The sequence below is a fragment of the Eutrema salsugineum genome, unplaced genomic scaffold, assembly GCF_000478725.1.
Source record: "Eutrema salsugineum unplaced genomic scaffold, Eutsalg1_0 scaffold_11, whole genome shotgun sequence".
NCBI classification, from domain to species: domain Eukaryota; kingdom Viridiplantae; phylum Streptophyta; class Magnoliopsida; order Brassicales; family Brassicaceae; genus Eutrema; species Eutrema salsugineum.
The window spans coordinates 11,437,938-11,448,715 of NW_006256901.1; the positions used below are offsets into that span (position 1 = coordinate 11,437,938).

Below are 10,778 nucleotides of genomic sequence, written 5' to 3' on the forward strand. Positions count from 1 at the left end.
TTTCTGGTGCGAGGTAAGCCAACTACAAAATCCATAGAGATATTAGTCCAAGGTTGAGAAGGAATAGGCAAAGGAGTATACAAACCGTGAGGTTGAACTTTACTCTTAGCCATCTTACATACGACACATCTAGAGCAGATTTTCTCAACGTCCTTCTTCATGTTCGGCCGGTAGAAGTGCTCTTGTAGTCCAAGAAGTGTCTTTGTGACACCGAAATGTCCAGCTAATCCACCTCCATGAGCTTCTCGTACCAGTAACTCTCGAATAGATCCTCGTGGTATGCACAATCGGTTACTGAAGAACAAGTATCCATCCTGTCTATAAAATTTCTCACAGGCAAACTTATGACATTTGGCATAGCTCTCAGAAAAGTCAGTATCAGATTCATAAAGATCTATAATGTGTTCAAATCCAATCAACTTTGATGTTAAAGTCGAAATAAGAGTGTACCTCCGGGATAATGCGTCTGCGACCACATTATCTTTACCTTTTTTGTACTTAACAATGTAGGGGAATGTCTCAATGAACTCCATCCATCGCCCATGTCTTTTGTTAAGCTTCTGCTGACCCTTGAGGTGCTTTAGAGACTCGTGATCGGTATGAATGACGAATTCCTTAGGCCATAGGTAATGCTGCCACGTCTGGAGAGCTCGAACCAATGCGTATAACTCCTTGTCATACGTGGGATAATTCAGCGTTGATCCTCCTAACTTTTCGCTGAAGTAAGCGACGGGCTTCTTATCCTGCATAAGAACTGCTCCAATACCTACACCAGAAGCATCGCATTCAATCTCAAAAGTCTTAGTAAAATCAGGAAGTACTAGTAAGGGCGAATTGATAAGCTTCTCTTTAAGGGCTGTAAAAGCCTGTTCTTGTGCCTCTCCCCACTTGAACCCCACGTCTTTCTTGATTACTTCTGTTAAGGGCGCGGCTATGGTGTTGCTGAAGTCACGAACAAAACGCCTGTAGAATCCTGCTAAACCATGCAAACTTCGGACTTCTCTAATATTCTTAGGGGTTGGCCACTCCTTGATAGCTTTTATCTTCTCTTCATCTACTTTAACTCCTCCTGCATTCACTACAAAGCCTAAGAAAACAATTTTGTTTGTGCAGAATGAACATTTAGATAAATTAGCAAAGAGAGATTGAGAGCGAAGAACATCAAGAACCGATCTGATGTGGTCTAGATGCTCTTCCAAACCTTTACTGTAGATGAGGATATCGTCGAAATAAACCACTACGAACACGACAATGAATGGTCTCAGGGCATGGTTCATTAATCTCATGAAGGTGCTGGGAGCATTGGTGAGACCAAACGGCATAACTAGCCACTCGTAGAGTCCTTGCTTTGTCTTGAACGCCGTCTTCCATTCATCCCCTTCCTTCATTCTGATCTGATGATACCCACTCTTCATGTCTATCTTAGAGAAGATTGTCGATCCACAGAGCTCATCCAGCATATCGTCTAGTCTTGGAATCGGATGCCTATACTTCACCGTGATGTTGTTGATAGCTCAGCAGTCTACACACATCCTCCAGGAACCATCTTTCTTTGGCACTAACAGAACTGGAACCGCACATGGACTCAAGCTTTCTCGGATATGGCCTTTGCTCATCAGCTCTTCCACTTGCTTCTGCAGCTCCTTAGTCTCTACAGGATTGGTTCGGTATGCTGGCCTGTTAGGTAAGGCTGATCCTGGTACCAAGTCAATCTGATGCTCTATCCCGCGAATTGGAGGTAGCCCTGGTGGAATTTCTACTGGAAAAACGTCCTTGTATTCCTGCAAAATCTCAAACATAGCACTAGGAAGCTCCTGTGAAGGGTTAGTACTAACAAGGGATTCCTTGTACACAAACATAAAAGTAGTCATTTCAGGATCAAAGAGTTTAGAAAATTCACTGTGGTTTATGTAGAGGCTGTTGGCGACTTTCTCCTTCTCCTTGAGCTTCATCTGGATCTGATCCTGGTAAATCTCGGTAGGCGTGAGAGGTAGGAGGGTAATTTTGCGACCTTTGAACTCGAATGAGTGCTTGTTGGTATAACCGTCGTGTATCACCCTACGATCTGATTGCCACGGTCTCCCTAGCAACACATGACTCGAACCCATGGGAATGACGTCACATAGAATCTCATCTTCATACTTCCCAATAGATAGAGAAACCATAACTTGCTGAGATACGGTCAAGGCCCCACTGTCATTCAACCACTGAAGCTTATACGGTCTTGGATGAGGAATAGTCTTGAGCTGGAGCTTCTTAACCATCTCTTCGCTTGCAGCATTAGTACAACTTCCTCCATCTATGATCAGGCTGCAAACTTTTCCTTGAATGAAGCATCTCGTATTAAACAAGTTCTCTCGCTGACAAGTGTCTTCAGGTTGACTCTGAACACTCAAAGTCCTTCTGGCAACCAGCATCTCGCCCACAGCAGCAGCTTCTTCCTCTTCCTCTAATTCATATTCGGCCTCTGAATCCTCTTGAGGAACTATCTCTCCTCCCTCATGTAACAAGAAAACCTTCTTGTTTGGGCAATCTCGAGAGTAATGTCCCATTCCTTGACATTTGAAACACCTCACATTGCTGATAGAAGTGCCACCTCGAGGCTTGAACTCAGCTTTAGCTTCTTCTCTAACTCCAGTAGAGGGCGGTTTGATGTCTCTGGAGTAAGCTGGTTTGCTGATCTCCTAAGGCTTAGGCACACTAGGCGTGAATGTGGACTTGAAATTTCGCCTCTTGACTTGAGATTCCACCAATTCAGCCTTATGCACCATCTCTTGTATATCTGCGAAATCCTGAAGTTCCACCTTGTCCTGAATTTCTCGGTTAAGTCCTCCAAGAAATCTCAACATTACCATCTCTTCTCCTTCTCGTAAATCTGCACGAATAAGCAAAGTTTCCAATTCCTGATAGTAATCTCGAACAGACTTCGTACCTTGGACGAGGCGCCTGAGCTTGTTGAGTATTCGCGCTGATGATGTGCTGGAACGAATCTCTTCCTCATCTGTATAACAAGCTGATCCCAAGTAGTAATCGGAAGTTCCCTCAGGCGATTTCTGGTGACTCCCAACTGCTCCCACCATAGAAGCGCATACCCATGAAATTCTGAAACTGCAATCTTCACCTTGTTGAGCTCATAAGTTCCTTGGACCAGAAAATTAGACTCCATCTTCCTTTCCCAATCTAGATAAGCTTCGGGATCATTGGTTCCATGGAAAGGAGGATACTGGATTTTGATATGACGCAGCTGCTGACGTAGAGGATCATAATCTCGACCATATCCTCAGCCTCGATCTCGTCTCACAGTTTCTCTGCTATGATCAGAAGCTTCGTCCTCCTCATAGTATTCTGGATCTGATTCCAGGGTAACTCGATGCCCAGCAATATATATTCCTCTCGGCGGTGCTGACGATCTACCCTTGGGCCATCGCGTTCTGCACCAGTAGGATTCCTCCTCGGATTAAACGTAGTCTCTCTGCCCCCAATCTGGCTTCGACTGGACTTAGCTTTAGTCCTGGCTTCGGAAGGTGTTGGGTGGCGTGGAAGTTTCCGGGAAGATCCTATGTGTCCTTTACCCTTTGCTAAGCGCATTGCTTCCGAAGGAGTTGGAGTTTGAGACGACTCTTCTCCACTTGCACTGAGGTCTTTGAGCAGATCAGTCATCTTCGTCTCGAACTTGGCATTGAGTTGTTCGATTTGTTGTGTGAGCTGAGTTGCTATGGCTTGATTCGCTTCTTTAATTTGTTGAGACATTGCTCGGTTCAGAGCTTCCATCGCCTCAGCCGAAAGCTCCATGGTACCTGAAAATTTTTTTAAAAAAACTCGCAGTAACTTGTTCTAGAAGAAATCACAAAAACAGCAAAACTAAACACATCATGAAAAAAAATTAAACGATCCCCACGAAATCTAAAAACAAACTTAACGAAACTAATGAAATTTAACGAATTTTTTTTTTTTTTTTTTTTTTAAACCTAACTAACGAAAATACAAGACTCTCTTATCAAATCTAAACGAAACAGCCGAAAAATACAAAGATTTTAGGCCTAAACGCAAACGACAACTCGAAGACTCCTAACGAATGCGAAACACGAAGACTATCAAAACCCTAGACACGATACGAAGCAATGAAACTAAAACTAACAAAATTTCGGACACCACACGACACAATGGATAAGCAGCAAAGACCAGATCGATGCAACCTAACGACGATATAGAAGTGATGCAGCGAAACAAACTAAAACGAACACGATCTAACAAATATCAAAACAAAACGAATGATACGATTCGATAACTCTTAACAAACCTAACGAAAACGATAACGAAACAAACCCTAGACACGAAACAATAAGAATCGACCTAATCAAGAATTCAAACGATGAAAGCAGAGATCGACACCAGCTAATATAGGTTTAGAATCGAAAATTTCAAAGCACAGAGATTAGGGTTAGAGTTCGCTCAGCCTTTGGTTCAGAGTTGGCTCTGATACCACGTGATACGATCCTAGGTGATCAACTCTGAAGCAAGAGGTAATAGATGTGGCGATGTGGTGGATGGGATGCAGCGATGATGCGATGGAGTGGTGATGGTGCGAAGATCGATTGATAGTGTGGTGGTAGTGTGATAATCGAATTGATGATGATGAAGGATAGAAGAATCTCTTGTAAACAGATTAGTTTTAAGAGATTCGAATTTCAGAGTTTTTAGTTCTCAGAAATCAAAGAGAGAAGAACACGTTAAAAGTTTGATCAAAATTCTTCACTGAATAATACTTAGGCGATTTTCTCTCTTAAATAGAGTTAGAGAGAAATCACAGCCATAATACAAAACTACATGAAGTCTGAAATAAAAACAACACGAAGTTTGATTAAAAAAATAAAACAGCGAGGCGTCCCTTCTAAATCCTAAGTGGTGCGCCTAAAACAACTAGTGCACAAGTCATTGTGACTTTGCACATTATTACCCATTAGTAACAACTTCTAAGTAACTCGACGTAGCAATGATTTCTGCCTCGTTAAAAACCTTGGAGAAGAACCTCCTTGCCTTCCAAAATCCTCACCAAGGAAAAGAGTACAGAATCATCACCTAAGTTACCTAGTCATTGTTACTGGGTTCTTCATTCTTCAAGATAGAGATATTGAAGATGTGAGCTCCAGCCTCCAGTTGATCGATGTCCTCTGCAGCTATGAGTGCGTGAGCCTCCTTAGCCATCTCTCTAGCTCTGGAACGAGTAATCCTGCCAGCTACCTCTGGTTCCTCCTCCTCTGAGCTGGTCACGATCATATCATAAACCATCATAGTTTTGCGTCAAACATTCCTGAAAAATACTTAATGTCGAATAGGTTACATATTAAAATTTAAAAAGTACTTGAAATTTAAAAGCAAAGCAGGGAAATGATTAGTACGGATAGACATCCTCCCCTAGACTTAAATCACACTGTCCCCAGTGTGAAAAAGTTGGTGAGAAGATGGTGAATAAAAGCAAAATAAAATAAAATAAGATAAAAGAAAAGAAAATGATGATAGAACCGTGATGGTAGTGAAGTGCTGATCAATCACTCATCCTCCGAAGTGTCGTCTGCGAACTGGTGCTGCTCCTGTAAGAAGGTGACAACGCGCTCAAAGCGTCGTCCCTGTCTCTCAACTCTGCGCTCCAGATTGGAATGAGTGTGTGATGATGTAGATGATGAGGTGTGGCTAGTCGAAATAGATGGCTGAAAATGAGCACGGGCCACAGCTGCATCACGCTTCGCCTTGGCCACTATGTATTGGCCAATGGTGAATGGTAGACGAGGTACAGATGGCAGAAAATCATCGGATACCGGAGTCCATCGTGGGCGTCCTCCGTTGCACAATCTCGGGATAGATGCTGAAGGTAAGCGGACTCGGTGCTCCTCGGTGCCAGTGCAATACTTGTAACCAAACCTGTCTGGATCGAAAGCGGCACGAGAGATAGTGTGAATGCGAGAGAGATAAAGTAGAACATACCAGACATCGGGAAGTGGATCATCAGATGAGAAATCAAATCCTACAGCCTGTAGTATCGCTGTAATAGCACTCCTGAAAGCTGGAGTAGCGTCCTCGCAACCATGTAAATCATGCTTCACCTTTACCATATTCTGCGCTATGATCAATGCGAAGCAGGCAAGTCGTGGATCATCCATAAACAGAATCTAAAGTGTGATGAGCTCAGTCTTCAAAACACTTCCCATGTTGGCTCTAGTGAAAATCGTGTGTGCTAAGAGTTTGTGCACAACTCTCACTGCTGGGTGGCTAAGAAGGGCTGACTTCGATCTCCCACTATCATAGGTTCCATGACCCATATCTCTCCACAGGTTAAGATCAGGTTCATCTTCAAGGTAAATGCCATCAGTGTATGGAAGCTTAAGAGCTTCACAAACCTCGGAAATGGTGAGAGAATAAGGCTGTCCGCGGATAGAGAATGACAAGATGCATCTGATGCTCTGGGGTTCCTCCTCTTCGTGTGGTGGAGTGTAATAGTCGCTAAAAGCTCACGGACTAGCTCAGGATAAGTCGGAAGGTTCAGCTCCATGTAAGGTCTCAGCTTAAGTGCATCGATGTACCAGATCACATCCTCTCTGATTCCAAGCATCTCGAGTGTATGATAATCAATGCAAGGCGTGGGTTTGATGTTCAGCTTCTTGAAACGCCTTGCATAGTCCACTCTCGGGTTTGTCTCCCTCCCAATGTATCGAATTTGTGGTGGCTCGGGAGCTGCTCGTGTTTCTCTTGAGTGCTGGAGCAATCTCATCACATAGCTTCTTCTTCTTGGTCTGGCTTGGTTCAGCATGTACTCTCCTAGAGTAGCACCATCGGGAATGTCCTCGGAGCTGCCACCAGTGCGACGGCTCCTTCGGGATCTGGTTTCGCCCATTTTCTGCTAAATGAAATGATTCTTGGAAAAAGAATGAATATGGATGCTGATTTTAACACATTAAGATCTGTTATACTAATACTAGTACAAAGAGATTAATTAAAACCATGAGCAAGCAAAATTTATATTGAATTAGAGAAATCAAGTAGTTCATGACTAAATTCGGATTTTTGATGTTCTTAACATAGAAATCTTCTAAAAATCGGTTTTGATGAGCAATTTCCATGTAAATTCTAAAGATTACCCAATACTAATCACTAATCACACAAGACTAAATCAAATTCATCAATTTTGCTGTTTAAAATTCGATTTTTATTAAGCATGTAGAATCCAAATTTCAAAAATCTCAATTTCTCTCAAGCTAGGTGCTAAAATCGATTTTAGATAACCTAAATGGATAATCTATCATTCTTAAGCTATTTCCACCATCAATAGACCAAGATTTTGGGTTTTTAAAGAAAACTCTAAGTTCAAAATCGAGTAAGAATGGTGAGTTTGAGGTTCATACCTTGCTGGAAATAGAGAATTGATGGCAGAATTGAAATCAGCTTTGAAAAAGACTGAGGTTTGAGCCAAAAATCTCTTAAAAAGCTTAAGAATTGAAAAATGTGTTCTTTCTCCTAAATCTCCAAGTCTTTTGGAAGAGAAGAGAAGAAAGAGTTTTCATCCAAAAAGTTTGTTTCTTTTCTTTAAAAAGCGTTTTTGAAGCAAAAACGGAAAATTTCTAGAAATTTTTAAGTTTACGGGAACTTACCTTTTCTTGTTTGCACATTAGAAAAGTTTAAAACTTACGGAGGATCTTTTCGGGTTTTACCGGGAATATTTCGGGAAACACCGGGAATCGCCGGGAATCACCAGGCAAACACCAGGCAACACCGGGAATCACCAGGCAAACACCAGGCAACACCGGGAATCACCAGGTAAACACCAGGCAACACTGAAAAGCGGCAGAAATCCGCGGCGTCTCCTCAACGACCAATGGCCGCGGTCAGGAGACGCGCGACCCCGGTGATCGAGGGCTCGGCCGCGGTCACATTCACGGTGCCGCGGTCGATGCTTCCTTGGTCGCGGGTCGAACGATCCAACCGCGGCTCTTCCTCCTGCGGCCTATTGTCCAATCTTCTCGTTTTTGCCGGGCTGAGCAGCTAAAAACCTACCTATTCTTCTTGGTTTTTCTAATTTTCTGATTTTTTTGTGTTTTTGTTTTATAACATACCTAAAACTTAAAAAGAAAAAGAAAGCATAAATTGTAAAAAGGAAAAGAAAACTAAAAAAAAGAATACCTAAATGGGTTGCCTCCCATTAAGCACTTTTGTTTTAAGTCGTTTAGTTCGACGTAAGCATTAGGAATCAGGCTGATTTAAATGGCACTCCACTTGATGTGCCTTTATTACTTCCGGTTGCTGGAGGTTTTACTTCTTCTCCTTGAGGAGCCGTCTTCTTCCCTTTATTCTTCTTTCGGACTTTAATGTTGTTCAAAACCCTTTTTGTATTTTCGATCAGCTCCTGGATTTGGTCCTTACTAGTTTCTGTTGCATCTGGTGGAATGATGATCTTGATCTTTGCAAAAGCTTTCGGCTTCTCCTTTTATTTCTCTTTTGGCATGTTTCCTTTGCTTGGAAATTCATCTAAGATAGTAGGATAGTACCTTTTTCTGTCCACATTGAGGAAAACAGCATGCCGGTTTGCGTGATCGATAATTGCTCCTACTGTAGCTAGGAATGGTCTCCCGAAAATGAGTGGCCTCTCCTTGTCTTTATCCATCTCCAGGACTTGGAAATCTGCTGGAACAATCTTATCTCCCACTAGAACTTGTTGATCATGAATCGCCCTTTCAGTATCTTTTTGAGATGAATCTCCAAAGATAACCTTAACCGTCGATGTCCTTAAGGTTTTTATGCCCAATTTTTCGGCAAATGCCTTAGACATGATGTTGACATTGGCTCCAGAATCGCACAAGCAGTCTGTAAACTTGATTCCTGAAATGAAACACTGGAAAACAAAACGTCTCGGATCATCGGATTTGGTAAGCCTTTGAAACGGTGATCGTTCAGGTACCTTAAACGGTGGCTGCTTGGGATCGATATCCTTTTACAGTGGTACAAAGATTGGGGTTTCTTCTTTCTTTCCATCGGTTCCGGCCTCTTCTTCGGGCAATGTGGTTATGGCGTTGCAAAACTTCTTAGGGTTATCTTCAACTCTTCCTGGAAGAACTCCACTTTGCCTCTTCATAGAGTCGGCTGTTTGGGCGACTTGCACATCTAACTTTTTTACGTGCGAAGATAAAGATTCAAACATAGCATTCAGATCATTGTACATGCAGTCCACTTTCACGTTCACGTCTTTAGATGATTTTTCGTTCGTCATAACAAGCTGTTGGATTGACTGTTCAAGTCTACCGATTTGTGAAGCTAGCTGGTTCGTCGTGACTCCCTGCTGTTGTACAAATTGATTGTTAAAATCCGTACCTTGGTAGCTATATGGCTGTCGCGGTTGATATGGTACTATTCCCCCAAAGTTTCCACCTTGAAACTTGTTTTGGAAGGATTTTTGCTGAGGTGGGTAGTACTGATCTTGAGGATTCTCCACATTTGGATTGCGGTAAGAGAGATTGTTGTAATTTGCATTCCGGAAGTTGTTTTGAAGTTGTTGTTGGAGCGATTTTGGTATGGCACTAGTGCTCCTACGTAGTTCACATCTTCTTCTTGAAATGCTTGATTAATGTGATCGATATCACTAGGTCCTTCATCTTCTGCACCATTGTTGGTTTCACAGGAATGGATCGGGCGATTGTTGCTCTTCAGAAGCTGGCTCACCATGTTCTTCAACTCGGTTATCTCCTTGTTGTCTGTTCCGGCTTGCTTCATCGATCGATCGTATTCAGGATAGTCATTGCTATTGGCTTGAGCCAAATTTTCGATGAGAGCTCTTCCTTGGGTTATCGTCTTTTGCCCAAAATCTCCATTGCTAGCTGTATCAAGTGAAAGTTTGTATTTTGGTTGCAAACCTCGGTAAAATGTGCTCATCAGGCTTGATCCATGAAATCCATGGTGAGGGCAATCACGTTCATACTCCTTAAAACGTTCCCAAGCTTCATAGAAAGATTCAGTTGGCCCTTGTTGAAAGGTTGAGATCTTCGTTCTCAAATTGTTCGACCTCGACTTAGTGTAGAAGTGGTTTAGGAAAGCAGTTCTACATTCTTCCAATTGGTAATCGATCCTGCAGGCAAAGACTTCAACCAACGGTGAGCTTTATCTGCTAATGAAAAAGGGAACAACTTACACTTTAAATAGTCTGCTGGAACTTGGTTTTTTTCTCATCATGCTGCAAATTTCTTCAAAAAGCTCGACATGGTCCATTGGGTGCTCAGAAGGAACTCCATGGAACTGGTTTTGCTTCACCAATGAGATGATTTGAGGCTTGACTTCAAACTCATTCCGGTTTGGAAATAGTACTTGAATTGCAGATCGATTCTGAAAATTTTGAGTAGGTGCATCAAAACAGCTATGCGATGGTTCTTGGCTTGTCTTCGGTGTTGATTTTCTGGCGGAATGGGGCGGTGAATGCGTTCATTCGGCTGCATTGCTGGGTGGTCACCATCGGCTCCATTGATGGGTGGATCAAGGTCTTCACGTCCTTCTCTCTCTCGGTTCTGGTGGTTTCTTGGAAGAACCTCATCCTCCTCTCCATCTTGTCAAGCATGATCACCTTCTATGTGATCATTCTTTTCGTTTTCTCCATGTTGGGACCCGTCTTGGTCCATATTTAAATTTCGATTAATAGGATCTCCAGGCTGGTCGTCGTTGGCCATTCCTTGCGTTTGTCTAAGTCTTCGAAGTTCTCTTTCGTGTCTGTCTATCTCGTCTAGAATTGGAATGTCTCCTGCAGG

At 42.6% G+C, this 10,778-nt stretch overlaps 1 non-coding gene across 1 annotated transcript; it reads left to right on the forward strand.

Moving 5' to 3' along the window:
• The first annotated feature begins 9,931 nt into the window (after window positions 1-9,931).
• LOC112090027 lies at window positions 9,932-10,038 on the forward strand. The gene has a single exon (XR_002901386.1). It is a non-coding gene; the product is annotated as a small nucleolar RNA R71 (small nucleolar RNA).
• The last annotated feature ends 740 nt before the right edge of the window (window positions 10,039-10,778 follow it).